At 46.2% G+C, this 25,052-nt stretch overlaps 2 pseudogenes; both read left to right on the top strand.

Moving 5' to 3' along the window:
* The window catches only part of LOC146870138 (uncharacterized), a 623,247-nt pseudogene that overhangs the window by 489,114 nt on the left and 109,081 nt on the right, over positions 1-25,052 (top strand).
* LOC146870139 (RAC-alpha serine/threonine-protein kinase pseudogene) lies at positions 13,669-16,181 on the top strand (annotated as a pseudogene).

Here is a 25,052-nt window from a genome sequence, read left to right as displayed (position 1 = left end):
GTCGAATTTTTGTCGAATCCCCTTTGAATGGCTTGGTGTGCATGTGTATTAAATGTGCCCGTCAATAGCTACCCATGTTTGTATAAATAAACGACAAGGGTGTCTACCGGGATTAGGCACGGTAGGGCATCAGACATGTCAGAGCTTCACTAGTGGTGTAAATACATTCCACGTGGATTCATTGTATGCATAGTCGCCTTTTAATGAATATCATGCAAATCGTCATGGTGATAGGTACGTACGGTTTGTCCAGCATGTCCTAGGTGTGTCTATAAATATATTTTTTTTTTAAATAATAAAAAACAGTGGCCGGCCCTGGGGATTGGGGTCAAAAAAATATAATTGGGAGACAGGCCCTGGGGGATGGGGTCATCAGGGCCAATAAATTAGAACAAGAAGGGGAACCACACAGCCCCCTTCTTAAAAAAATTAAAATAAATAAAAGACTGGCCTCGTGCCGAGGCGATGCCCCCTCCTTGCAGCACTCTGCAAACGCGCCCCCTGGCGAGTTGTAAGTTGGGGAATTAATTCCTCTTCAATACTGAGGGTCCCTGAGGGCCAACTACCCCAACAGGCATCTCCAGTATGCGCAAGGGAGCTGCGCTGCAGACAGGTGTTCTGAGGCCAAGCCCCTTTTTACACCTCTCTGCAACGCAGCTCTGTGGCGCTTACTGGAGGTACCTAGTGGTCTAGTTTGACCCTAGGGACCCTTAGGATTCAAGGGGACTTAATCTTTCAACTTAGAACAGCCACAGGGCGCGTTTCCACAGTGGTGAAGGGAGGGGACGGGGCCTGAGGTGACGTGTGCAAACACGCACTATGGCACGTTTTAAATGGGGGATATAATTTCCCTTCAATACTGAGGGCCCCTGGGGGCTAACTAGCCCACCAAGTGCTTCCAGTAAGCGCCACTGAGCTGCATTGCAGAGAGGTGGTCCAGGCCGTGCCACTTTTTACACCTCTCTGCAACGCAGCTCTGTGGCACTTACTGGAGGTACCTAGTGGGCTAGTTGGACCCTATGGACCCTCAGGATTCAAATGAACTTAATCTCCCAACTAAAAACGGACACAGGGTGTGTTTACACAGTGGTGAAGGGAGAGGACGGGGCCTGAGTTAACGTGTGCAAAAAACGCCCTGTGGCCTGTTTTAAGAGGTAGTTTTAATCCCCCTGCCCTATTATATACTAGGGGCTTACAGAGGAGGTCATGCTAATCACAGGGGGACCCCAACGCATAATGTTCCCTAGTGTATGTAGGTTTTTTCACTGTATTCTAAGTGTCTTTTAACATAGCACTGGCTCTAGGACTGGTTAGTCAGACTCAGTTACCACCAGTATCCGTCTGAAAAAGTTGAGGGTACAGGATGATTTTGCAACAAGGCTTCTTTCTGCTCTTCTTTTTGTTCTTTCTGCACGTTATCCTTCTTCCTGCACTTTTCTTGGTCTTTGAGGACTTCTGTTGCTTCTTTCTGCACTTCTTTTTTTTCTCTCTGTGCATTTTTTCTTCATTCTTCACATGTCCTATCTCTGTAGGCATAGTTAGAAATTAGCATTTAAAAAACCTTTGAAATTTACAGAAAAAACCATAGGTTTCAGGCACGTTATAGTTAGGAATTAGCATTTAAAAAACCTCAGAAATTCACTGAAAAAACCATAGGTTTCAGGGGTGTTATAGTTAGCTGGACTTTTCACTTGTACAAAACCATTGAAATTCCCCCGTTATAGTTAGTTCAGCCAACTATAACTCGCGCGCCCGCAATGCACTGCTGATGACGTCACATATTACATCACTCATGACATGGTCAGTGACATCACTCATGACATCACTGATGACATCTCAAATGACATCACTGATGACATCATCCTTGTGATAGAGTGGCAGACCTCCTCACCCCCTAATATAACCTTTGATACACACATTCAAAAATAGAAACTAATATTTTCAAAACAATGGACATACCAATATCAGTTACAACAACCTATTAGGTAATTCTAAGATCCACATACACATCCACTCATTCACCAACAGTCCTATACAGTCACTCATACATGTACTCACTCATCATATGTACTCATACACCTATAAATCCTGTTACACAATGCCACTCATCCATAGAGTTACTCACACACATAGTCACTCATGCTAATAAAGAACATTTACTTGCATATACAGTTATACACACACCACCACACTTACTTCTACAGAAACTTACACATACTTAGTCTTTTAAACAATCACTTATAGAAACACATGCTTATTCATACAGGAACTCTTTCAATCTCTCACTCTCACATGTACTCACTTATATACACCAATAGTCACATATACTAGTTTAAAACATATGTAGTTACTCATAAAGACACTATTGAGACAGTCATTCACTCACTAACACACCCATGCACACACTCATCCACCCATACAGTCCTGCACACATGGTGTCTTCAACACATACAAACAGTGAGTCACTCATTCATGCACCTAGGCACTACGTAATACCCCCCACCGAACCATATAGACACACAGACACTCATACTGATACTCAAAAAACCAACTAATAAACTATATAGACACTCATGTAGCTCCTCACCAACCCATGCAGCCACTTATACACAAAGTGAGAGACTGATACAGATATTTACATATTTAAACATTACTCACTAAGCCATGTATTCACTAAGGTACACTTAATCAGTCAGTTATACAATCAATTTTTCAAAAACAAATCATCCATTTAGACACTTATATACCCATTTATTCTTCCATCGACCTTGAGATATACATATATAAAACATATGTAATTTTCAGAAAAAAACACATTCACTGGATGTTGTCATCAATGATGTCATCAGTGATGTCATTTGAGATGTCATCAGTGATGTCATGAGTGATGTCACCGACCATGTCATGAGTGACGGATACTGGTGGTAACTGAGTCTGACTAACCAGTCCTAGAGCCAGTGCTATGTTAAAAGACACTTAGAATACAGTGAAAACACCTACATACACTAGGGAACATTATGCGTTGGGGTCCCCCTGTGATTAGCATGACCCCCTCTGTAAGCCCCTAGTATATAATAAAGCAGGGAGATTAAAACTACCTCTGAAAACAGGCCACAGGGCGTTTTTGCACACATTAACTCAGGCCCTGTCCCCTCCCTTCACCACTGTGTAAACACGCCCTGTGTCCGTTTTTAGTTGGGAGATTAAGTTCAATTGAATCCTGAGGGTCCCTAGGGTCAAACTAGCCCACTAGGTACCTCCAGTAAGTGCCACAGAGCTGCGTTGCAGAGAGGTGTAAAAAATGGCACAGCCTGGACCACCTCTCTGCAATGCAGCTCAGTGGCGCTTACTGGAAGCACTTGGTGGGCTAGTTAGCCCCCAGGGGCCCTCAGTATTGAAGGGAAATTATATCCCCAATTTAAAACGTGCCATAGTGCGTGTTTGCACACGTCACCTCAGGCCCCGTCCCCTCCCTTCACCACTGTGTAAACGCGCCCTGTGGCTGTTCTAAGTTGCGAGATGAAGTCCCCTTGAATCCTAAGGGTCCCTAGGGTCAAACTAGACCACTGGGTACCTCCAGTAAGCGCCACAGAGCTGCGTTGCAGAGAGGTGTAAAAAGGGGCTTGGCCTCAGTACACCTGTCTGCAGTGCAGCTCCCTGGCGCATACTGGAGATGCCTGTTGGGCTAGTCGGCCCTCAGGGACCCTCAGTATTGAAGAGGAATTAATTCCCCAACTTACAACTCGCCAGGGGGCGCGTTTGCAGAGTGCTGCAAGGAGGGGGCGTGGCCTCCGGCACGATGCCAGTCTTTTATTTATTTTAATTTTTTAAGAAGGGGGGCTGTGTGGTTCCCCTTCTTATTCTAATTTATTGGCCCTGATGACCCCATCCCCCAGGGCCTGTCTCCTAATTATATTTTTTTGACCCCAATCCCCAGGGCCGGCCACTGTTTTTTATTATTTTTAAAAAATATATATTTATAGACACACCTAGGACATGCTGGACAAACCGTACGTACCTATCACCATTTGAGTGATATTCATTAAAAGGCGACTATGCATACAATGAATCCACGTGGAATGTATTTACACCACTAGTAAAGCTCTGACATGTCTGATGCCCTACCGTGCCTAATCCCGGTAGACACCCTTGTCGTTTATTTATACAAACATGGGTAGCTATTGACGGGCACATTTAATACACATGCACACCAAGCCATTCAAAGGGGATTCGACAAAAATTCGACCAAAACTATGTAAGAAACCCCCCTCACGGTTAATAAAGCACACATCCACTACCGGATGTGTAATACTTTTTATTTTACTCTCTGGAAAGGGGACGAACATCACTTGAGAGTCACAGCGCGCTCCTGGCAGAGCCCAATGCTGTGTTACACCCACCATTGCCTGCCGAGTGCCACACACCTCTGTGTTGTATTCCACCAGCTAGTGCATATGCTATGACACTCTCTAGCCCATGTGCACTGTAACACCACCCCGTGAATATGTAATGCCACACTTGTCTTCGCACGGGTTATATTGCCCCATCTAAAGTGCCTTCCTCGATGCCTATGTTATAACGCACAGTGCTATGCCATACATATTACAATCTGGGATCCATATCTTTGTCACAGTGCATATGCAACGTTACACTCCCCAGCACATATTTTATATTACAACTTTAGAGACTAGTTAGGTTACACAACACTGCCCTGTGCATAGTACAATCCAAGGCGCACATCGCATAGCACGCGCTAGTGCCTGTGCTATCTCGCGCTCTCCAATGAATCTGTCATTGTGCACAATGTATTGCATAGTATATTTCACGCCCGGTTCATCTTACATCACACTTTTTGGTGCATAGTTTATACCATACACTATATCTAGTTTTCATTTTCAATCGTTCTCTCAGGACTATGTTCTATATAACACTGTATTCACCTACCCTTTTCACGGGCATTACATTTTGCGATAGGAGGTGGAGGGTCTGGGGGTGTTTCTGCCAAGTGAGCCCGGAGTCACAGTCACAAACGTCCTCTTAGTCCTGAACAAAAGTGAGATTATGCTGCATACTTGTTCATATTTTAAGTAGTTCGCACAGACACACGTTTTAAAAACAATAAAGTTCCTAATACCCGCCTTCTCTGAACAGTTAGCTTGCTGCCCCATCCCCCTCCTCCCTAGCCTCTGTTGTGTGAATCCATGGACTAGCCTCCTCCCTCCTGCCATGCATGGTCTGATGTGCTGCCACTGCCCTCAATTTAGTATGATGTACCAGTCCCCTCCTCCTGCCCTCCATTGCCCAATTCCTCTGTGCTTAGCTTGCTGCTCCTATTCTCCTTCCCCCTGCCCTCCGATGTCTTTGTGCATGCCCCTGCTCCATCCTTTTTGCCCACCATGTTCCATGGACCTGCCACTCCTATCTACTCTGAGTGTTCTGTTGAGCTGCCACTCCCCTCCCACCTGCCTAGCATTGTCAGATGACTGTAACCTGTCCCTGCCACCTCCACCCTGCCTGTCCACATGCCATGCCCCTATCCTCTTCCTCCTGTCCTACATGGTCCATTGTACTGCCACACCCTTCTGCCCTCCCTGGTCTGTTGTGCTGCAACTGCTCCTCCTACCTGCCCCGTGCGGTCTGTTGTGAGGCCCCTTCCCCTGAACTTTCTTGTCTGTGCACAGGTCCTGACCCTCCCTTCTATCCTCCATCGTCCTTTGTGCATGCCCCTGCACCCTCCTTCTTGCCCATCATAGCCATTGTGCTGCCACTAACCCTCCCACTTGCCATGCATGGTCTTCTGTGCTGCCATGGCCCCTCCCACCTTCCCTGAGTGGTCAGTTAGCTGCCCCTGACCCCCTCCCACCTTCCCTCCATGGTCTGTGTGTATGCCATCACAGTCTCACTGTTGCTCTTCATGGTGTGTCTTGCTTCTAGTGCCCATCCTGCCTGACCTCCATGGCTATCTTGCTGCTCCTGCCCTGCCACCTTGCCCCCAGCCCTCTGTTTACATGTGCAGACCCCTACTCCCTCCCTCCTGGCTTGTCTGTTCCATTGTAATGCCCCTGATCTGTCCCTCCTGCCCTTTATGGTCTGTTATGCTGCAGCTTTCTCTCCTGTCTGCCCATTATGGTCAGCTAGCTACCATTGCCTCTTGCCCCTCTGTTCTCTGTTGTCCTTGTGCATGGTCCTGTCCCCTCCCTCTTGCTTTCTATGGATTGTTGTGCTGCACTCCCGTCCCGCATGCCCTGTGTGGTGTATTGTGCTGCTGCAAACCCTGATGCCTGCCCTGCAGGGTCAGTTTGATGCACCTCTCCATGTCCCTCCTGTCCTCTGTTATCCAAGTCCATGTCCCTACCCCATTTCCTTCCATGATCCAATGTACCATACTTGCGAACATTTTGAACTTGGTAAGAGGGAGATTTTGAAAAAAAACTGGAGTATTGATTTTCCCCTTTGAGTTACATTGAAAAAGAGGAGATTGTAGACAGGAGACAGATCAAATAAAGCCCATTTGAGCTTAAAAACTTTGGACGTTTCCTGGCTGAATCGGGTCTGTTGGCATGTATGGTTGTACTACCATTGCCTCACCTTCTGCCCACAATGCTCTATTACATTGCTACAGCCTCTCTTTCAAGTCCTGTATTGTTGGTTTGTTGCCCCTGCCCCCCTTTCCACTGCCCTCCATAGTCTGTTGTGCTGCCACGGCCCTTCCTACCTGCTCAGTGTGGTTAAATTGTTGCCTTTGCACCCTCCCACCTGCCTTCAATTTTCAGAGTCCGTGCCCCTGGCCTCTGCCTCTCAACAGTATCCTAATGAACAACTAGATTGCTAACATTCTATATTTATTACAAAAGTGTGGAACGCCTGACGTCATCTTGATGTAATCAAAACTGTAATACCTAGAGCATTTCCTTTAGAAATTACATATATGAGAGGGTCTTATTGGCATCAAAATTATGGTTAGTGCTCTAAAAGACTAAAATAAGGACATATTTTCTGAGTTTTCCAATAGCGACAAAGCACTTTTAAATTATTTGTTATCTTTATGTTTTTTTATCCAGTTGACCACTTGATTAAATGTTGCACTTAGGGGAGAGGATGTGGTGTTACTTCCAGAACTGCAGACTTTGCAACTGGGGAACCAGGTTGGAGTTTCTGCTTCAGCTCGACATTCTGTGATTCTGGTCAAATCACTTAGTCTCCCCATGTCTACAACCAAAATGAATTTGTTCTTGTGTGATGTAACCAATGCTCATGTAAAGCACTCCAATACCTGACAAGTCTGCACTATATAACACTGCAAAAACACAAAATAATAAGTGTTTTGCACACTTCTGTCATTGGGCTATATTTGGGCTATATCTGGGTGATTTTGGGCTACATTTGGGCTCTTTTGTCTCCGGTGGCCATCTTGGGAGATTTATTTGTTATGAAGTTTCCTAATTTCCTCATGTACTGCAGTCTCCTCAGTAGGAAATGTTTTCAGTTTTTTACTTTGATTCCATCATGAAGGTATTCAGATATGTCACACATTTGCCATAAATTCTGAAAGTTAGCACTCTAGTTGTTCATTAGATCACTGTAGTAAAACTACTGTTCACCATGGAAGTCTGCTCCTGGTATTAAAAGTGCATGTTTCAGTCTGCATGTCAGAATGTTTTAATGAAATAGAAGAGGATTTGAGAAGTCACTCAAAATGTGCCCTCATTTTCTTTCTGCAGCATTAATCATAATTTCTATGGCAAAATGAACCCCCTCATTGTGTTCCTTTTTAAATTAAATGTAGTGTTACCAGTTTATTCCAATCAAGATGGCTTCAGGTGTGCCATACTTTTGTCATAATGAAGACAGTACGCGCTCTAGTTGTTTTTAAGAACACTCTGGGACATTCTGTCATTGGGCTATACTTGGGCTACATCTGGGTGATATTTGGGCTACATTTGGGCTCTTTTGTCTCTGGTGGCCATCTTGGGAGACTTATTTGTTATGAAGTTTCCTAATTTCCTCATTTACTGCAGTCTCCTCAGTAGGAAATACTTTCAGTTTTTTACTTTGATTCCATCAAGAAGGCATTCAGATGTGTCACACATTTGCCATAAATTCAGAATGTTAGCACTCTTTTTGCTCATTAGATCACTGTAGTAAAGCTACTGCTCACTAGGGAGAACTGCTGCTGGTATTGAAAGTGCATGTTTCAGTCTGCATGTCAGAATTGTTTAATGAAATAAAAGAGGATTTCAGAAGTCAAAATGTGCCCTAGTTTTTCTTTCTGCAGCACTAATCATACTTGTTATGGAAAAATGAACCCCCTCATTTTGTTCCTTTTTAAATTAAATGTTTTAAGAGTTACCACTTTAATCCAAGCAAGATGGCTTCAGGTGTGCCATACGTTTATCATAAGTAGGACAGTTAGCGCTCTAGTTGTTCTTTGGAACACTCTGGGAAGCTGCAGTAGAACACAAAGGAATCAATTGACAGTCTCTGCCCTTGTTGGATGTACATGTTTTAATGACTTCATTCTCACATGACTGAGAAAGATAATGTGAATTTACAGAAAATAAGCTCTCAGTTTAGCTTATAGACCACCTTCCAAACCTCTGTGGGAAAAGCATGAGAAAATATTTTTCTCTCAATCATGATATCCCAGCAGAAGGCTTTTTCACATGGTGAAATCACCTTAGAACATACCACAATTCCTAAAATGAGTATGGTACCATCAACAAATGATTTATAATGTAACTAAAGTCTTAAAACCTTCTATTAACTGCAATGCTTTTTAATGAGGTGCTATCATGTATATTGGTCCCAAGATGGCTGCCAACACTTCTTGGATGAAGTGCTGACAGCCAATCAGATCTCAGGATGAGATGTGTGGTTAGGCTCCGCCCACATATATATATGATTTTACTTTTGATTTTCTCAGGAACTACTGAACAGATTGACACCAGACCTGCAAAAGGCACTTCCCTGAGCTGAGGACTACCTCTCTGCCAAATTTCAAGTAATTCTGTTCAGCCGTTCGGGCTGTAGCTTTTATAAAGGTCCTATGGAAAATTGCATGGGGAAAACGTGTTTTGGGACCCTCCTTTTTCTCAGCCCCCGCTTGACGAATTCCCCCGAGACTTTCAGGGTAGGAGCGGAGCGGAGCGCCCCACTTATTTTGAAAATTTTGCGAGGATTCGTCAACCGGCGCCAAAGTTATTCCAAATAGAATGTTGCGGATTTCCTATGGAGACACGGTCCTAACTATAACTATCTACTGGAGACCGCCAGTAGATAATACATATATATATATATATATATACATGTGTGGCCAAACCCTGTGGCTAACCCCCTCAAAGCAGCCGACCCACACCACACATGGCCTTCAGCCATGTGCAGCAGGGAGTTGGTCACAAACCCTGGCCCTAGAGACCACAGGGCTTTTATTTTTTTTAAAGAGCCTTGAACCTATTATGGCCCTGGGGATCCCATCTCCCAGGGTCATATATATTTTAAAGGGGAGGGAGCTATGTGGTCCCAATCACCGAGCCTCCTTAGGCCCTGGGGACCCCTTTCCCCATGGCCACAAATAAATCAAAGGGGAACAGGGTAGTGGGGCCCCCTCACCCAGAGTCTTGTAAGGCACTGGGGACCCCATCCCCCTGGGCCATTTTAAAAATAAAGGTGAGGGGGCTGTGCAGCCCCCCTCCCCAAGTCTTGATAGGCCACGGGGACCCCTTACCACAGGGCTACTAATTAAAACTAAGGGGAGGGGGCATGCAATTCCCCTCCTCAGGCCTCTTTTGGCTCCAGGAACCCCACCCACGGGGCACAATGCATTTTTGGGGGGAGAGGGGCAAGCAGCCACCCTTCCTGGGCATTTTTTAACCCTGGGGATCCCATCCCCAGAGTCCCAGCGTATTTATTTTGGGGAAGCGGCCACATGGCTCCCCTCCCTGGGCCGATTTTGGCCTCGGGATAGGATTGGCACTATATTTACGGGGGAGGGGGTATGAGGCACCCCTCCACGGGTCAATTTTGGCCCTGGAGATCCCATTCCCCAAGGCCCGGCCAACAAAGGATGGGTGCCCTGGTGCCCACCAAGGGCAGCCAACACTCTATGATTGGGGGCCGCAGTAAGGGCTTGCCACATCCAGCTAGAGCCAGCATTCCGCCCTCCTGCAGGGTGGAGCTAAAAATGCTGCTTCCTGTGGGGGGAGCAATCTTTTCTTCTATTTCCCTGCCAGTTTCACAGTGGGCAGGGAAACATATGAAAAGTCCGCTCTCAACGGGCGAGATCATTTTTCATGCTCCTGCCCACTAGGAGAGGACTTAGTGTTTGTTCCCACTTGGCAGGACTTTTGAAATTCCTCCCGCTAAGCAAAAGCAAACACAGGTTTCCCTGCCCACGCCAGTGCGGTCAGGGAAACTTCTATGTCCTGGAGATTGGCACTCTAGGACATAGCATGAGCCCGCCCTGGGGATGGGGTACCCAGGACCATTAATAGCTCACGGAAGGGAGTTGTGTGCCCCCTCCCCTCTGTAGATGCAACTGGGCCCAGGGGGAGGGGGTCCCCAGTGCCAAAATTGGCTCTGGGAGAGGGCTGCGTTGCTCCCCCTCCCAATTGCATATATGGCTAGGCTCCAGGTTATGGGGTCCTCAGGGCTAAAACCAGCTTGAAGAGGGGTAACTGAGCCCCCACCCCCTTAACTGCATGGCCAGGCCCTGTGGGTGAGGTCCCCAGGGCACAAATTGGCCTGGGGAAGCGAGCCATATGCCTCTCTCCCCTTTAACTTTATGGTTGGTCCCCTGAGGATGGGGTCCTCGGTGCCACATGCCCCCTCACCCAAATTATAAATATGTTTTCCCCCATCCATTGGGGGCTTGAAAAAACAAGCACGGGAGACCAAGCTTGTTTTTTTAAACATTTTGCCAAGGATTCTACAATCCTCTGCAAATGTGTGGCAAATTAAAAAAAAATTAAACAACATTTTTCGGCCCTGGGAACCAACCACCAGGCCAAGGGGATCAGAGTATTCCTACATTAACTAGAGCTCCCCACTCTACCAAGCACTGTGTTTTATAAATGATTTAGTTACATATGTCATAAGTCTTGTTAGGAATGCTATGATTTAATATGTTATAAGTGATATAATATTAAAGGGTATAAGCAGTGCATGGAGTTATAGTTCATGCAGTGTGAGTAGCGAGTTGCCAACAGTGTGTGCGGAAGTGAACAAGTTATAGTAATGCGTAAATTCTAGATTTTAGGTATAACTCTAACTTTTGAATTTCAAATCTTTGTATAGTTTAAATTTGGTTTGCATAGAAAGAATGAAGTAATAGTAATTTGAAGATGGTATATAAATTATATAAATTTAAGGTATAACTATAACATTATAATTAATTTTCTTATGTTTGAGTAGTTAAAGTTTGGTTTGTATAGAAAGAATAAATAAACAAAGTTTCCCTAACTATAACTATATATATATCGGTACCCACTCTATAGTTAGCATTCCGAGAGATAGAATTTCCTAGGATTTTTGTTGATTGGTAATAACTTTGCCACCATTTGACGAATCTCCACGAAACTTGGGCGACCTTTTTCTTTTTCTACATTGGAACATCCTTATGCAGGGACTGAATCACCATACCGCCTCAGTATCTATGAGCCCAAGTCTGACTAGCTATAGTGCCTCATTTGCCCTCCTAACCATACCAGATGAACAAATGAATTGGCACCCCCAATACACAATACTCTTGATCCCCTCGGGGATCGCAGTAACAGAACACACCCTTTCGCTCTCTCACTTGTACTTGTCCACAATATCACTAGGAGACGAATGTATGACATTACTACGCCATACATTACCACGCAGTAGGATACAACGCGGACGTTACATCGTCCGCATTGTTACCATGCATGGCTTTACATTGCAAGTCGTTTCTATGACTTGCACCAGATGGCGTGCTGGACTTAGGTATAGTATAAATGACTATTCCTACTCCAGTTAGTGCAACAGCAGGGAATGTGTTGGATTTAAAATCCAACACATTCCCTGGTGTTGCGCGCCATCTAGCGCAAGTCGTAGAAACGACTTGCGATGTAATGCCATGCGTGGTAACAACGCGGACGATGTAACATCCACGTCGTAACCTACCAGCGTGATTTTGACAGCGTTGTAAACGCTGTTTCCCCTGGGAGACTCAGGAAAATTTTGAATATTTTAACTATCATACTCTGAAATGCAGTATATGTGCCACAATTCAAAAACAAATGCAGAATAAAAACAATGTTAGCATGATTAATAATCGAAACACCATGAAAAGCGCAGTCATTTTATAGGACACAGTGACAAAATCCCCCTTCCCTTCTACTAAAGCTAAATGGTTATATGGAAGATCTCTAGGATTACCAGCAGACCCCGTACCTTAGCATACACAGATGGATGGTCTACATCCTAGCTGACGCAGTGCTTTCATCTCAGAACTCTCATTCCATGTGTGTGTTTTTGGCTCATGTACTCCTCTATATGATAGAATATGCGTGCACATAAACAACAGCTGCATTCTTTTGCTCTGTCTAGGTGCTTGTGCCTGTCAAGAAAGAATAACAAGGAATATTGTTGCTTGACCTTGTCGGTGGTGTTCAGACTAAATCCCAGAAATGAAACAAAATGCAAAAACATATGTAGGTTCCAAGTGAAAGTACAGTGTATCACAAAGGCAAACATGTTTATATAGTAACGTGTGCAAAGTAAAATGAGGCCTACAATGGCATTGCTAGGCTAACATAGGGAATACCACAATGGGCCATGCAGAAAACGCATGACAATTAGGTAAGGGGATGCCAAGAAAAAAACTGGGATTTCATAACAAGTTTTTTCACCAATTCTTTTTCCATAGACTTTTTAGACAGACGTCATAATGAAATAGCTGAAGAGTTTTACATGAAGTTTGGCAGGAATATAGATTATGGTGTGGAAAGGGTCCTCTTTCTGAATTGGTTCAGTAGTTTTTAAGTTCTAAGCGACAAAAACATAGTGATATATCGGCCAGTGGTATTGTCGTAGTATACCACTGGCCGGTACATGGTACATGGTGAGGATTACACACAATAATATTGGATAGTGAAAACCCTTGCTTTCTGTAGCTAAGGCCTGATTGTCACATTTCAGTGAAGCTATTGCTTTGTTGTATGTAGTCTGTATCTAGAGCAAGAATATCTGCCTGTAAGCAGTGAGTGATAGGACTATGTGGCCCACAAGAGGGTGCCAGGCTGGTAGCCAGTCTGGAGGGATGGGTAGAACTTGGACCCCGAGCAGGGAATAGAGCCTAACGCAGGCCATCGAGGATCAGCAGAGCCTGGGTGGAAAGTAGCTGGACAGCCCGGCTTAGGCCACAGCACAGCCCACCGGCCCCAGAGGGCACTGTCCGAGGCGGACCCCACTGAGCCTTTTCAGGCTGTCACAATGAGGTTGCCTGCATCAGGCCTCTATGGGCTGAATGTGTGCAGGAACAGCAGTCACCCCTCACCTCCATTTGTCAGCAGGCCCTGGACCCAGAGATCCCATATTGCAGCCGGAGCTCCCCTACGTAGAACCATTCAGATCTGAAATTGAAGTTGCGCTGTTCGAAAAGTCACCATTTTATTAACCGGGCTGTGGTGAAATAGCTTTTCCATCATGAATGAAGCAATCATAGATAAGGAAGCATGACTTTATAAATATAGAGAGTACATACATACATAGAGGGCTATTTTCTACTGAAGTCAGATGGCACTTTTATTGGTTACAAAGAAGGGCTCCAAGATGTTGACCAAATGGAAACTCCGTTAAATAACTTCTCAGTGGCAAAGTGCCAGCTGATGAAGACAGAGCAGCCAAAAGTAAACTCAGTTGCAGTGCAGCCAGCTGGGTTGTTAGGGCAAGGCTGGGCGAGGCTCCCCTGACGTCCGTCGAGGGATGAGGAGTGGTGGCTGCACCTTAAGTGCGCATGGGGATTTGGTTGGCTGTCTCGAGCCGGCCAAACCGTCATGCGTACTGTGCATGTTCTCCACAGGCCGTATTATACATCCTAGCTGGAGAACATGCCCAGCCTCCAAGCCCCTATCTGAGTGCCAAACCACTGCACTCAGACCGATCACAACACTGCTATATGGCAGCATTGTGATTGGTCAGGGGATTCTGGGAGACTGTGTTCTTCCTGGTTCCTCCTTGAAGGAAAGCCAGCAGCTTGCAATGGCGACAGAGATCCCAGTAAGTTTTTTTCCTAACCCCCCAACTTCCCTACCCCCTCCACTGTTCCCTACCAGCCACCACTGCTAAACACATATTCATCATTTGATGTATCCAGTCGACAACTGTAATTGAAAGAAAATTGCACAACGATACTCGTGAGGAGATTGAAAAATGAACACAAGTCATCCAGACTATAGCAGATAGCCTTAAGAAACAGGAAGAGGAAATGAGGAGGTATAGAACTAACTCTCTGAGTGATAACTTTGAAGCAGAAGAAATGGAAGTTGATCTTATCAAACCAAAACACAAAGTGACTATGAACAAGTTTGAATACCTGAAATTTTTAGGAAAGGGCACCTTTGGAAAGGAAATTTTAGTGAAGGAAAAGCAAAAGCCCTTTATTATGCAATGAACATTTTAAAGAAAGAAGTTATTGTTGCAAAGGATGAAGTAGCACACACACTTACAGAAATTGTGTTTTACAGAATTCTAAGCATCCATTCATAACAGCGTAAAGGTTTCCCTTGCAAACACATGATCGTTTGTTTTGTTATGGGGTATGCTAATGGTGGTGAGTTATTTTTCTTCGTTCAAAGGAATGGATATTTTCCAAAGAACGCGCACAGATGCCACTTTACTGTATGACACTCAACGACAGGCCACTCCACACTATGACAAGCAAATCCACTGTATGCCATTCCTCTCTAAAATGCTCAGACACTCCACTCCGCTCTACCATATGACATGCCACTTCACTCTATGCCACTCCACTCTAAGACACTCTATGACATGCCACTCTGTGACACACCACTTCCCTCTACGACACTCCACTCTGCAACACTCCACTCTACTCCACTGTACACCACTCCATTCTATGCCACTCCATTCTATGCCACAACACTGTTCGCCACAACACTGCATGCCACTCCACTCTACAGCACTCCACTCTACGCCACTCCACTCTATGCCACTCCACTCTACAACAACTATGCCACTCCTCTCTGAAAAACTCTACTCCTCTCTATGTCGCTCTACAACACTCTTCTCCACTCTATGCCACTCTACTCCACGACACTTTATGCAACTCCCTCTATGCTACTGCACACCACTTTACTCCACTCTACTCTATGATGCACTACTCCACTCTAATACTCCTCTGTATGCCACTTCACTCTTTGCTACTCCACTCTGACACTCTATGCCATTCCACTCTATAACACTCTAATCCACTGTATCTACTTCACTCTAGAACACTGTACTCTGCTCTATGCTACTCCACTCAACTCCACACTATGATATTCGCCTGTTCGACACGCCACTCTGTGACATTCTCCTCCACTTTATTATATGACACTCCACCTTAGAACACTCTACTCTGACACTCCACTGTACGGAACGCCCCTCTCCTCCACTCTACTTTAAGACACTTCACTCAATGACACTCCAAGCCACTCCACTCTGACACCCCACTCCACTCTACGACACCCCACTCCACTCTACGACAATCCACTCCACTCTATGAGTTGTGGCCCCCCTTTCTGGAGCCAATATTGGTCTTTGGGGCCCCATCCCCCATTGCTGGCTCCAGCAATTGTCCGTGGGTGCCCACCCCTCGGATATAGCAATTTTCCTGACCGCACTGGTGAGGTGTGTTTGCTCTTTCTTGGCAGGAGTAATTTAAAGCTCCCACCAGGCAAGAGCAGACACTATGTCCGCTCCCAGCGGGCAGGCACATGATAAATGCTCCTGCCCACTGGGAGTAGACTTTTCATCTGTTTCCCTTCCAGCTGTCAGCAGACAGGGAAACAGATGAAAAAATTGCTCCCACCCGCAGGGAGCAGAATTATTTGCTTCTCCCTGTGGGCAGGAGCAATGCTGGCTCCCACTGGATGCAGGGAGCTGACTTGGACAAGGGGGCATTGGGGCTCCCCCTGCAGCCTCCTACAAAGATGAAGTAGGTGCCCTGTGTGGGCTCCAGGGCACCCACCCTTTACTGGTCGGGCTCAGGGGATGGGGTCCCCAGGGCCAATATTGGCCCAGGAGGGACGCTGCGTGCCCCCCCTCCACATTTGTAATGTGGCTAGTCCCTGGGAGATGGGGTCCCCCGGGCTGAAATTTGCTCCATAATGCTCAAAACTGAAAAACAGCAAACATTTTATTGCAGGAAAATAAATCATGTAAAAACGTCTACTTAAGAAAAAGGAAATGTTTATATTTTTTTACATTTTTAATCCGTCTGTGTACAGTTGACAAGTGACACCTGTCGTTCAACAAAACAAACATGTTGGTGAAGAAAACTGTGGCAATTGCTTGGGCCGCATTCCAGTCCATCATGGTTTGCCCACTGTATCACTGTAGATAGAGACCAGCCATATGCAAATCAACCTTGGTCCTGCTCTGAAAGGAACAGTCCAGCTAAAACTGCTGGTCAGGTCCCCTTCCCATGGGAAAACAAGCAACCGGTGTCAGAATCCCTGGGCCTAATCAGTGAAGTGCAGCTTGAGTACTATGGTAGAGTGAGCATAGGTTCTTGTCTAGGCATACCTGTTGTTCTTAGGGAATCTGCTGCAACACAGAAGAAAGTGAGGGAATCAATTCTTGAAATAATCTCAGCCACTGGTTATAATTTTAGGGATACCAATCAGAGAGACTAACCATATGTAAAACAGTCTTGGCCGTTCTCCCATGTGGCCTGAGCCATTACCATCCATTCGTTGGAAATTGTGAAAGTAGGTGTATGTAGGTGCATTGATTTGTGTGCAAGTGTGCAACCACAATATATGTGCATGTGCGGCCTTTGTTGTGTCATGTTGAGTAAAATCTCCCTGTGCTCTCCAAAACCCGGTAGGGCACTGCCATACTGCCAACCACTATATCCCTCTTGTTTGTGACATAATCAGTACTTTGGTCCTTCCAGCATGGACTGATCCAGGGGCAGCTCCTACTCAGGAGCATCGACCCACCTGCAGCGAGTGCAGCAGGCAAACACAAATAAATAAAATGTCATTTTCTCGCCATTTCATTTATTTGTCAACACTCGGGTTTGCATTGTCTGCAGTGCAAGGGTGAGGGTGGGGCTAAATCCTGCAAATGTGGGATGTTAGCACTGGTCTACAGTAGGCCTGGCCGGTAAATTCCGTTCCGTTCGTGGAATTTACGGAATTTGGGTAATTTTGCGTTCCACGGAGAACGCGCCATTGCCCAAAATTCCGCGATCCGCGGCTTTGCGGAATTTTTTGCTTGGTCGCACTTTCAAAATGCGTGTTCACAAGATATTTCTCTCCGAGCATGCAAACAGCGTTTGCGAACAGGAAAAAAGCATTGCTAATGGGCAGAACAAGCAATTCTGTGTGTTCGTGGAACTCTGCGTGCTCGTGGAGATTTTTAACCATTTCGCGGAGCTTTGCGTAGCGCGACTATGCAAATTCTGCCCACCCTTAGTCTACAGTGCTCATGTCGGATTGGCCGGCCATCTTGCAACTGCCAGCCCGACATGCACACTGTAGACCCAGCAATTCTAAGGCTGTGAAAATGCCTGAGGATTGCTGGCACAGGCCCCAGCCTCAAAATGAGAGCTGGGTGAGTCTGCTCCCACCAGTCCTGGAGCTTGCTTTCACAGCATGAAATCAGCTCCAGGATTGGTTGGAGTTCTGTTCCACAGGCAGGAAGGAAGTTCTTCCTGTTCGTGGAAAGAAGAAGTGCTGCAGCGGTCATGCTGCTCCGCGTTTATGGTGAGTAGCACTTTCATGCCGCACCATTTTTTATTGGAGCTAGCCGCCACTGTCCTGACTATTGTTTCTTTCTCCAAAATGCATGGCATGGCACTTTCATTGACTCAAATTTGTCTCCTCTCTAGCCACTGACCTTCAGTATTATGTGCGTTGTCGACAGAGGTATAGAAAGTTAGCGGGCTGTTGCAAGACCTATAATACTTCACTGGACATTTCGCTTCCCAGAACATATGACAATTACCAACATCCTTTGCATTCCATTCCTTAGCCTTTTCACCACGCAGTACCAAAACATGCCCGCTTGCTATTTATACGGCTGCTTTGCAAGGCAGTGTCAGAATCTTGCTGAACTCCCAACTGATTCTCTCCATCTTAATATAAACACTTACCCACCCAGCACATAGAATCCTTGAAAATTATCCTGCATGGTGTTCTTGTGGTGCAAACAGGCAGATAAGGTTAACGTAATCTGAGGGGTTCAAGAAATTGTGGAGTTCTTTGTTTTTCATTTAAGTTGTATCATATTCGGAAACTGTAAATTTTATTTCGACACTTTGTGATCGTAGCTGTGAATTCTGCACCGGTAAGTCATCAAAGTTGCCATATGATTGCGGTGTGCTGCCCGGTTTATACCACATAAAAACAATGAAGAGATTCTCAAAGTGCAAGCTATCCTAAAGTTTAACTGGTCTTTTCTCAGCTCTTCATTCCAGTTAATTAAATTCACTTCAGAACCAATGATATGTCGGGGGCTGTACTAGGCAGCTTTAATGTGTCCCTAAATGATAAAATATAAACTATGTAATTTACATCCTGTTCATATTTTAAAACATTCGCAGAACAAGAAGTCCCCTCGTTATGACTTGACACCTCGATGTTCATTTTCCGTTCTTGGAATCTTACTTAGTCTTACTTTACCTTCCTTCTTTCGCTAGTTCTCTGCCCTGAACCAGTGGTGGAAAATGGCCGTGCCGTCCTCGTGTACGGCGCCACAGGCGTCGAGGCGAAGCAATTTCGTGTCTTTGACAAGATGGAGATTAGTTGCAATGACGGTTACGCTTTAAACGGCACAGATGAAATTGTCTGCCAGATGGATTCTACGTGGTCTTCTCTACCTACATGACAGTTTGGTAAATTTTACTGCTGCTGTGTAGATTTGCGGTGAGATTGTCGTTTTGAATAGATAAGAACAGAAATAGATGTTATAGCAATGTTACTCATTCTAGCTTGGAATTTATGCCATCATTATTCTTATACTTAAAACCCCCCCAGCTAATTTGCTTTTTGCATCTGTTCAGTACCAAAATTAACAGAGAATGTCTACTTTTTATATAGCACTGAATAGAGCACAAGAGAAAAAAGAAAAAGTGATTTTATTGGATTACAATCATGCCCATTCTTGGACATTGATTTACCAAAATGCCAACAGTAATGGAGTTGCCCTCATGTGCCCTTTGACCCTAAATGACACCACAGAAAGTAACTTCATATGATTTTTAACCCAATGGCATCTCTGTAGGTGATTTCATGTGTAAACGTTTGCTACAATGAGATACAATAGGTGGCATGGAAGAGGATGGAAAATAATTATCTGCGGCCAACTGAAGGCCATGCACAGCAGGTTATGGTATACTTTCATAAAAGTTGGATGTAGAATATCATCGAAAACCCATAACTTTACTGAATAAACTATAGCTTAAGTGAAGTTATGGTTAGGATTAATATTAACAGCTTTTTATAGTTAAGAAAAAAACTCAGAAATGTATTTAAAACACCAAAAATCACAGTTGCAGTGAAGTTATGGTTGCAGAACAGGGCATATGGGCCATTGAGGTTCACTGATTGTGGCTTCCTCCATGGTTTGTGGCACGTAGGGCAGCCATGTTATCCAAGGCTCATGTCCCAGGTGCAAAGCTTGTGACTTATTTATGACCCACTGGGCAGGGTACAATGAAAGAACAGTTCATGGATGGAATGCTGAACGATGTCAAACATTCACCCCCAGTACAGAGATCTGGGTTGTTGCAAAGTCATCCTGTGCCCTGAGCACCCCCAACATTTTGCCGGCTGGTACTGGTGCTAACTGACTCTGACTGACCTTGGACTCTGCCTAACCAGGCCCAGGGCGAGTGCTATGCTGGAAGAGACACTTGTGAAAACACCTGCATATACTAGGGTACACTATGGGTTGGGGTACCCCTGTGATTGGCATGACCTTCCCTATAAGGCCCTAGTGCATAATAGGGCAGGCGGATTAAAACTAACTCTAAGTCCCTAGTATATAATAGGGCGTGACTGTTTAGAGGCCAGCAGCCCTTTCTACACTTGCATGTGTGCACTGCTGAAGCCTGACGTAACTCTGTGTTGTAGGACTTCTTTTAAAAAGTAAATTTTGCCCAAACTCAACTTTGGTGTTTGGGGCACTTAAAATGGATAACCTGCACTGTTTGGGCATATTAGGTACCCCCAGGGTCTCCCATAGGTGTCCCAGGGGTGGGGGTCAGGTATTTATAAGGAGGGCCCTTATAAAATAAGTTTTATATGCTCTGGGTTACGTGGAATTGCACATTTCACTGCCCGCATTTGAATCAAGTGCTGCACATAATCGACTTTGGTGCTAGGAACACTTTGGAGGGAGGGTCTGCAATATCTTTACATATTTAGAACCCCTAAAGTCTCCCCTAGGTGTTCCAGGGGTGGGGGGTCCTGTAGATATAGGCAGAGTATTTATAAAATATGTTTTTATAAGCCCTGGTGCTGGAAAAATAGCCCAAGTCATTTTTCCCCTTGCAAATCCCCTGCCACATAGGTCAACATGGCAAGAAGCTATTAACTGATAGATCCTGCTGGGAGAATGATAAAAATAGCATTCAAAGACTTCCCACATTAGAAAGACAAGAAGTTATAAGACTTTCTTTTCTGTAAGCCCAGATTCAGCCTTCCAGTGGTCTGTGCTGATTGGTCAGAGTTAAGTGGATTAGCCAGGCTCCTTTGAAGAGGTGATAAAGAGCCCATGGGGTTAACCAGCTCTGCTGGGAGGGCAGTGTTCTGTTACACAGGAATGCCAGAGCAGGGGGAGGAGTCGTAAACAATGGACTTCAAGGGAAGGGGAAGACACCAGTGTCATTTAGAACTCTACTCCTTTGAACCCAGCCAGATGCTAGGCTTAAGGAAGGAACAAGCAGGTCCAAGGGGGAGAAACTATGAAGATTAGCCACCCCAGTGGTGTGTTTAGCCAGCTCTTCTCTCCCTGCTGGAAAATCAGCCATAATGAATTTGGAAGAATTGATATACTCTGGGACAAAACAGTGCCACACTGGATGTGGTCATACCTTGGAGTGTTACCTTGCCCCCCATTTGACAGGAGTGCCCTCCTGCTTGATCCAGATAACTTGGAATAAGTATCTGAGAGGGTCAGAGCCCCTCAGATCTGCTGCTTGAAACCTAAGCGAGCAAGAAGGGCCATGCTGAGAAATTTTATGTGCAACCACAAAGGCCTGCACTCTGAAGATTGCGCCCTCTGCACAATTTAGAACTACAGCCCTATGGATTACCTTGCTGTAAAAGGACTTAAGAGTGGACTCCCTGCAAGCTACAGGTTAACAGAGCTCACCTGGTGTTATGACAAGCCACTCACCTGAATTCCCAATTGCTCTTCCTTGACGACGTATTTTCCCTAAATCCTCTGGGAACTGACAGAAAGTCAGTAGTGACAATTAAACACCGCCGTCTCTGGAAGTGCCCAGGGGGAAAGGGGGTTTGGGATGAGAGAGAGAAAACAAGACAGGCGCAGGTACCACGTCTTTTATGGTAACTCTGAAGGGCACCTCTACGAATTGTCAGGATATGTCTCGGGATTTGAAGTACCAAATGGTGTGACGCTCAAGAAATAAAAGAATTCCTATTCAGATTATTTAGACAAAATGATCTTGAATTCTAGTGTATCGTTATAAGAAAAACATCTCTTAAACAGCAAATATACCTAATATGCACAATAATATTCAAATGAGGAGGAATCTCTGTGTGTTACATTTGATATTTGATATTCACCACATCTTCTTATCTGTGACTTTTGCCTATAAACACAATAAGCATTAATGAATATCAGTACTAATATCTCTTTTAACACAAAGGTGCCAATTCCGATCCGGTAAAACCCGGGTACGAATGGTCGTATGGAGCGTTTTTTCCATCCGACTCGTACCTGGGAAAAACACCTTACAAACTCGCAAGTACGATTCGCACAGAAATACCATTTCCGTACAAGTCGTAAAAAACACCGACCGGCAAAAAAATACATACAAATCTGATTCTGGACGGCGCATACGTGACGTCCGGACGAAGTCAGGCAGCGTTCTACGGACCAGCAAGTACGATTCGTGGCGACGTCACTCCGCACGCAGCATTTTTTACGGGAGCCAAAAACTGCCAGGAAATTGAGGACGACGCGAAGAAGGAGCAGTGGTACGCGACGGACAGCGATGGACCCCCACCTACGCGTCATCCCGGCCCTCATAGCCCACCACCTCGTGTACAGAAACCGACGCAGACGCCGCAGAAGGTCAGAACAACCCCCAGGGGCAAAGGGGGTGTGTGCAAGGGGAAGGAAACATAACCCACACCCCACAAAATACTAATACATCCTGCACAATAATTACCTCCATGGTCTGGTCACTTCGGGGGGCGTGTCCACCAATCCCACGTCCCGCCACAACAGAAGTGGACGTGGACGCGTACCCGTCCCCACCACAATGGTGGTACGGGACATACCCACGCCCCCAGAGCGTGGGTACGGCCCGTACCACCATTGTGGCGGTGACGTAGGGGTACACGTGGTACGGCCCGTACCCACGCCCAGAGCATGGGTACGGGCCGTACCACGCGTACCCCTACGTCACTGCCACAATGGTAGTACGGCCCGTACCCACGCTCTCCAGAGCGTGGGTACGGGCCGTACCACCATTGCAGTGGTGATGTAGGGGTACGCGTGTACGGAGCATACCCACGCCCCCAGAGCGTGGGTATGGTCCGTACACGCGTACCCCTACTTCACCGCCACAATGGTGGTACGGCCCGTACCCACGCCCCCAGAGCATGGGTACGGGTCGTACCACGCGTACCCCTACGTCACCGCCACAATGGTGGTACGCGCCGTACCACCATTGCAGTGGTGATGTAGGGGTATGCGTGTACGGAGCGTACCAACGCCCCCAGAGTGTAGGTACGGTCCATACACGCGTACCCCTACGTCACCACTACAATGGTGGTACGGCCCGTACCCGTGCTCCCCAGAGCGTGGGTATGGGCCGTACCACGCGTACCCCTACGTCACCGCCACAATGGTGGTACGGCCCATACCACCATTGCAGTGGTGATGTAGGGGTACGCGTGTACGGAGCGTACCCACGCCCTCAGAGCGTGGGTACGGTCCATACACGCATACCCCTACGTCACCGCCACAATGGTGGTACGGCCCGTACCCACGCCCCCAGAGCGTGGGTACGGGCCGTACCACGCGTACCCCTACAGCCCCATTACATGATGGATACAAGGCGTACACATGCCACGGATGTAGGTGTACGGCTTGGTGCAGCACATCAGCTGTAAATTGGGGGTGGTGTATGCCCAGGACAGCAGTGTACCACAGCAAGGGCGCAAGTGGGTGGGTGGGTGGGTGCAGATGACTCCCAGCAGTGCCCAGACATATGAGGGGTGTGTGCCTATCACTCCCAGCAGTGCCCAGACATATGAGGGGTGGGTGCCTATCACTCCCAGCAGTGCCCAGACATATGAGGGGTGGGTGCAGAGGACCCCCAGCAGTGCCCAGACATATGAGGGGTGGGTGTCTATCACTCCCAGCAGTGCCCAGACATATGAGGGGTGGGTGCCTATCACTCCCAGCAGTGCCCAGACATATGAGGGGTGGGTGCAGAGGACCCCCAGCAGTGCCCAGACATATGAGGGGTGGGTGCCAACACTCCCAGCAGTGCCCAGACATATGAAAGGTGTGTGCCTATCACTCCCAGCAGTGCCCAGACATATGAGGGGTGGGTGCCTATCACTCCCAGCAGTGCCCAGACATATGAGGGGTGGGTACAGAGGACCCCCATGTTGAAAACTAAAACAGCGATATGATTAAGCATTCACTGAAGACATGAATTCTCTATAGTCAAAACGTGTTTCTTGTCTTATGTTGACTAATGTCCGGACTCCATTTTGTATTGTCATGTCTCCACGTGCTTTGCACGAGAAGAGTCCTACCTTTTCGCTAGTTGCTCTTGTAATCTGCCTAGTAACAGTCTATAAATAGCTCCTTTGTCCATCTGGCGCATGCCCAGACTTGACCACATCTGTTATCAGTTAGTCCTTGTTTGACCATGTTTTCGCGGGCTCAGGAAATTGTTAACTCCGCCCATATATTGATCCTGTATCGAAAATGTCCATAAATGGTAATGAATTTTGCTCTATGTTGTATCCACCCACTTATGAGCCCCTCTGTTGTGTATAAAAGGGGACCATGTATGCAAGTTCTTTGTGCTACTCTATACAATACTGAAGAGTGTTGTGTAGGTTGTAGGACCACCCTTAAGGGTTAATAAACTCTGTCTTTGTATTTGCAGTTTCCGTGCCAACTTCCTTCTAGTTTTCGTACACAGGAGGGCGAACCCTTGTATTTGCGGGCCTAGCTGGGGTCTGTATTCATCAATTGGCGCCCGTCACGTGGGGCTCATCGGCGACTCGGATGCTCGAAGGACTGGTCGTGACGAAGGTGAGGAATTTGGCCGGGGATGTGATCACTGCCAGCGGCGTCTTTTAGTCCTGGCATCCCGAGGTTTCTTCCTTCCCTTCCGAGCTGAACATCTGGGTGGCGCCGGTCCTCGACTGAGACCTCTTCTGTCGGTTTGCCGTGTGATAGCCGTTTGGGCGAATTTTGGAACTTGGCAGTTGGAATCTGGACACTCTTGATTGGTAAGAACCGTTGTACGGTACTTGCTCCGAGTTTTGAAGCCTGGGTTGGCTATTTGAGTTTGATTTGTGATGACCGGTCATATTTTGTATTGATTACTGTAAGAATATATGCGTTGCAACACATATAGG

The sequence above is a fragment of the Triturus cristatus genome, chromosome 1_1, assembly GCF_964204655.1.
Source record: "Triturus cristatus chromosome 1_1, aTriCri1.1, whole genome shotgun sequence".
NCBI lineage: Eukaryota > Metazoa > Chordata > Amphibia > Caudata > Salamandridae > Triturus > Triturus cristatus.
Note: the sequence above shows the minus strand (reverse complement) of the source record. Positions and strands in the feature narration are given on the sequence as shown.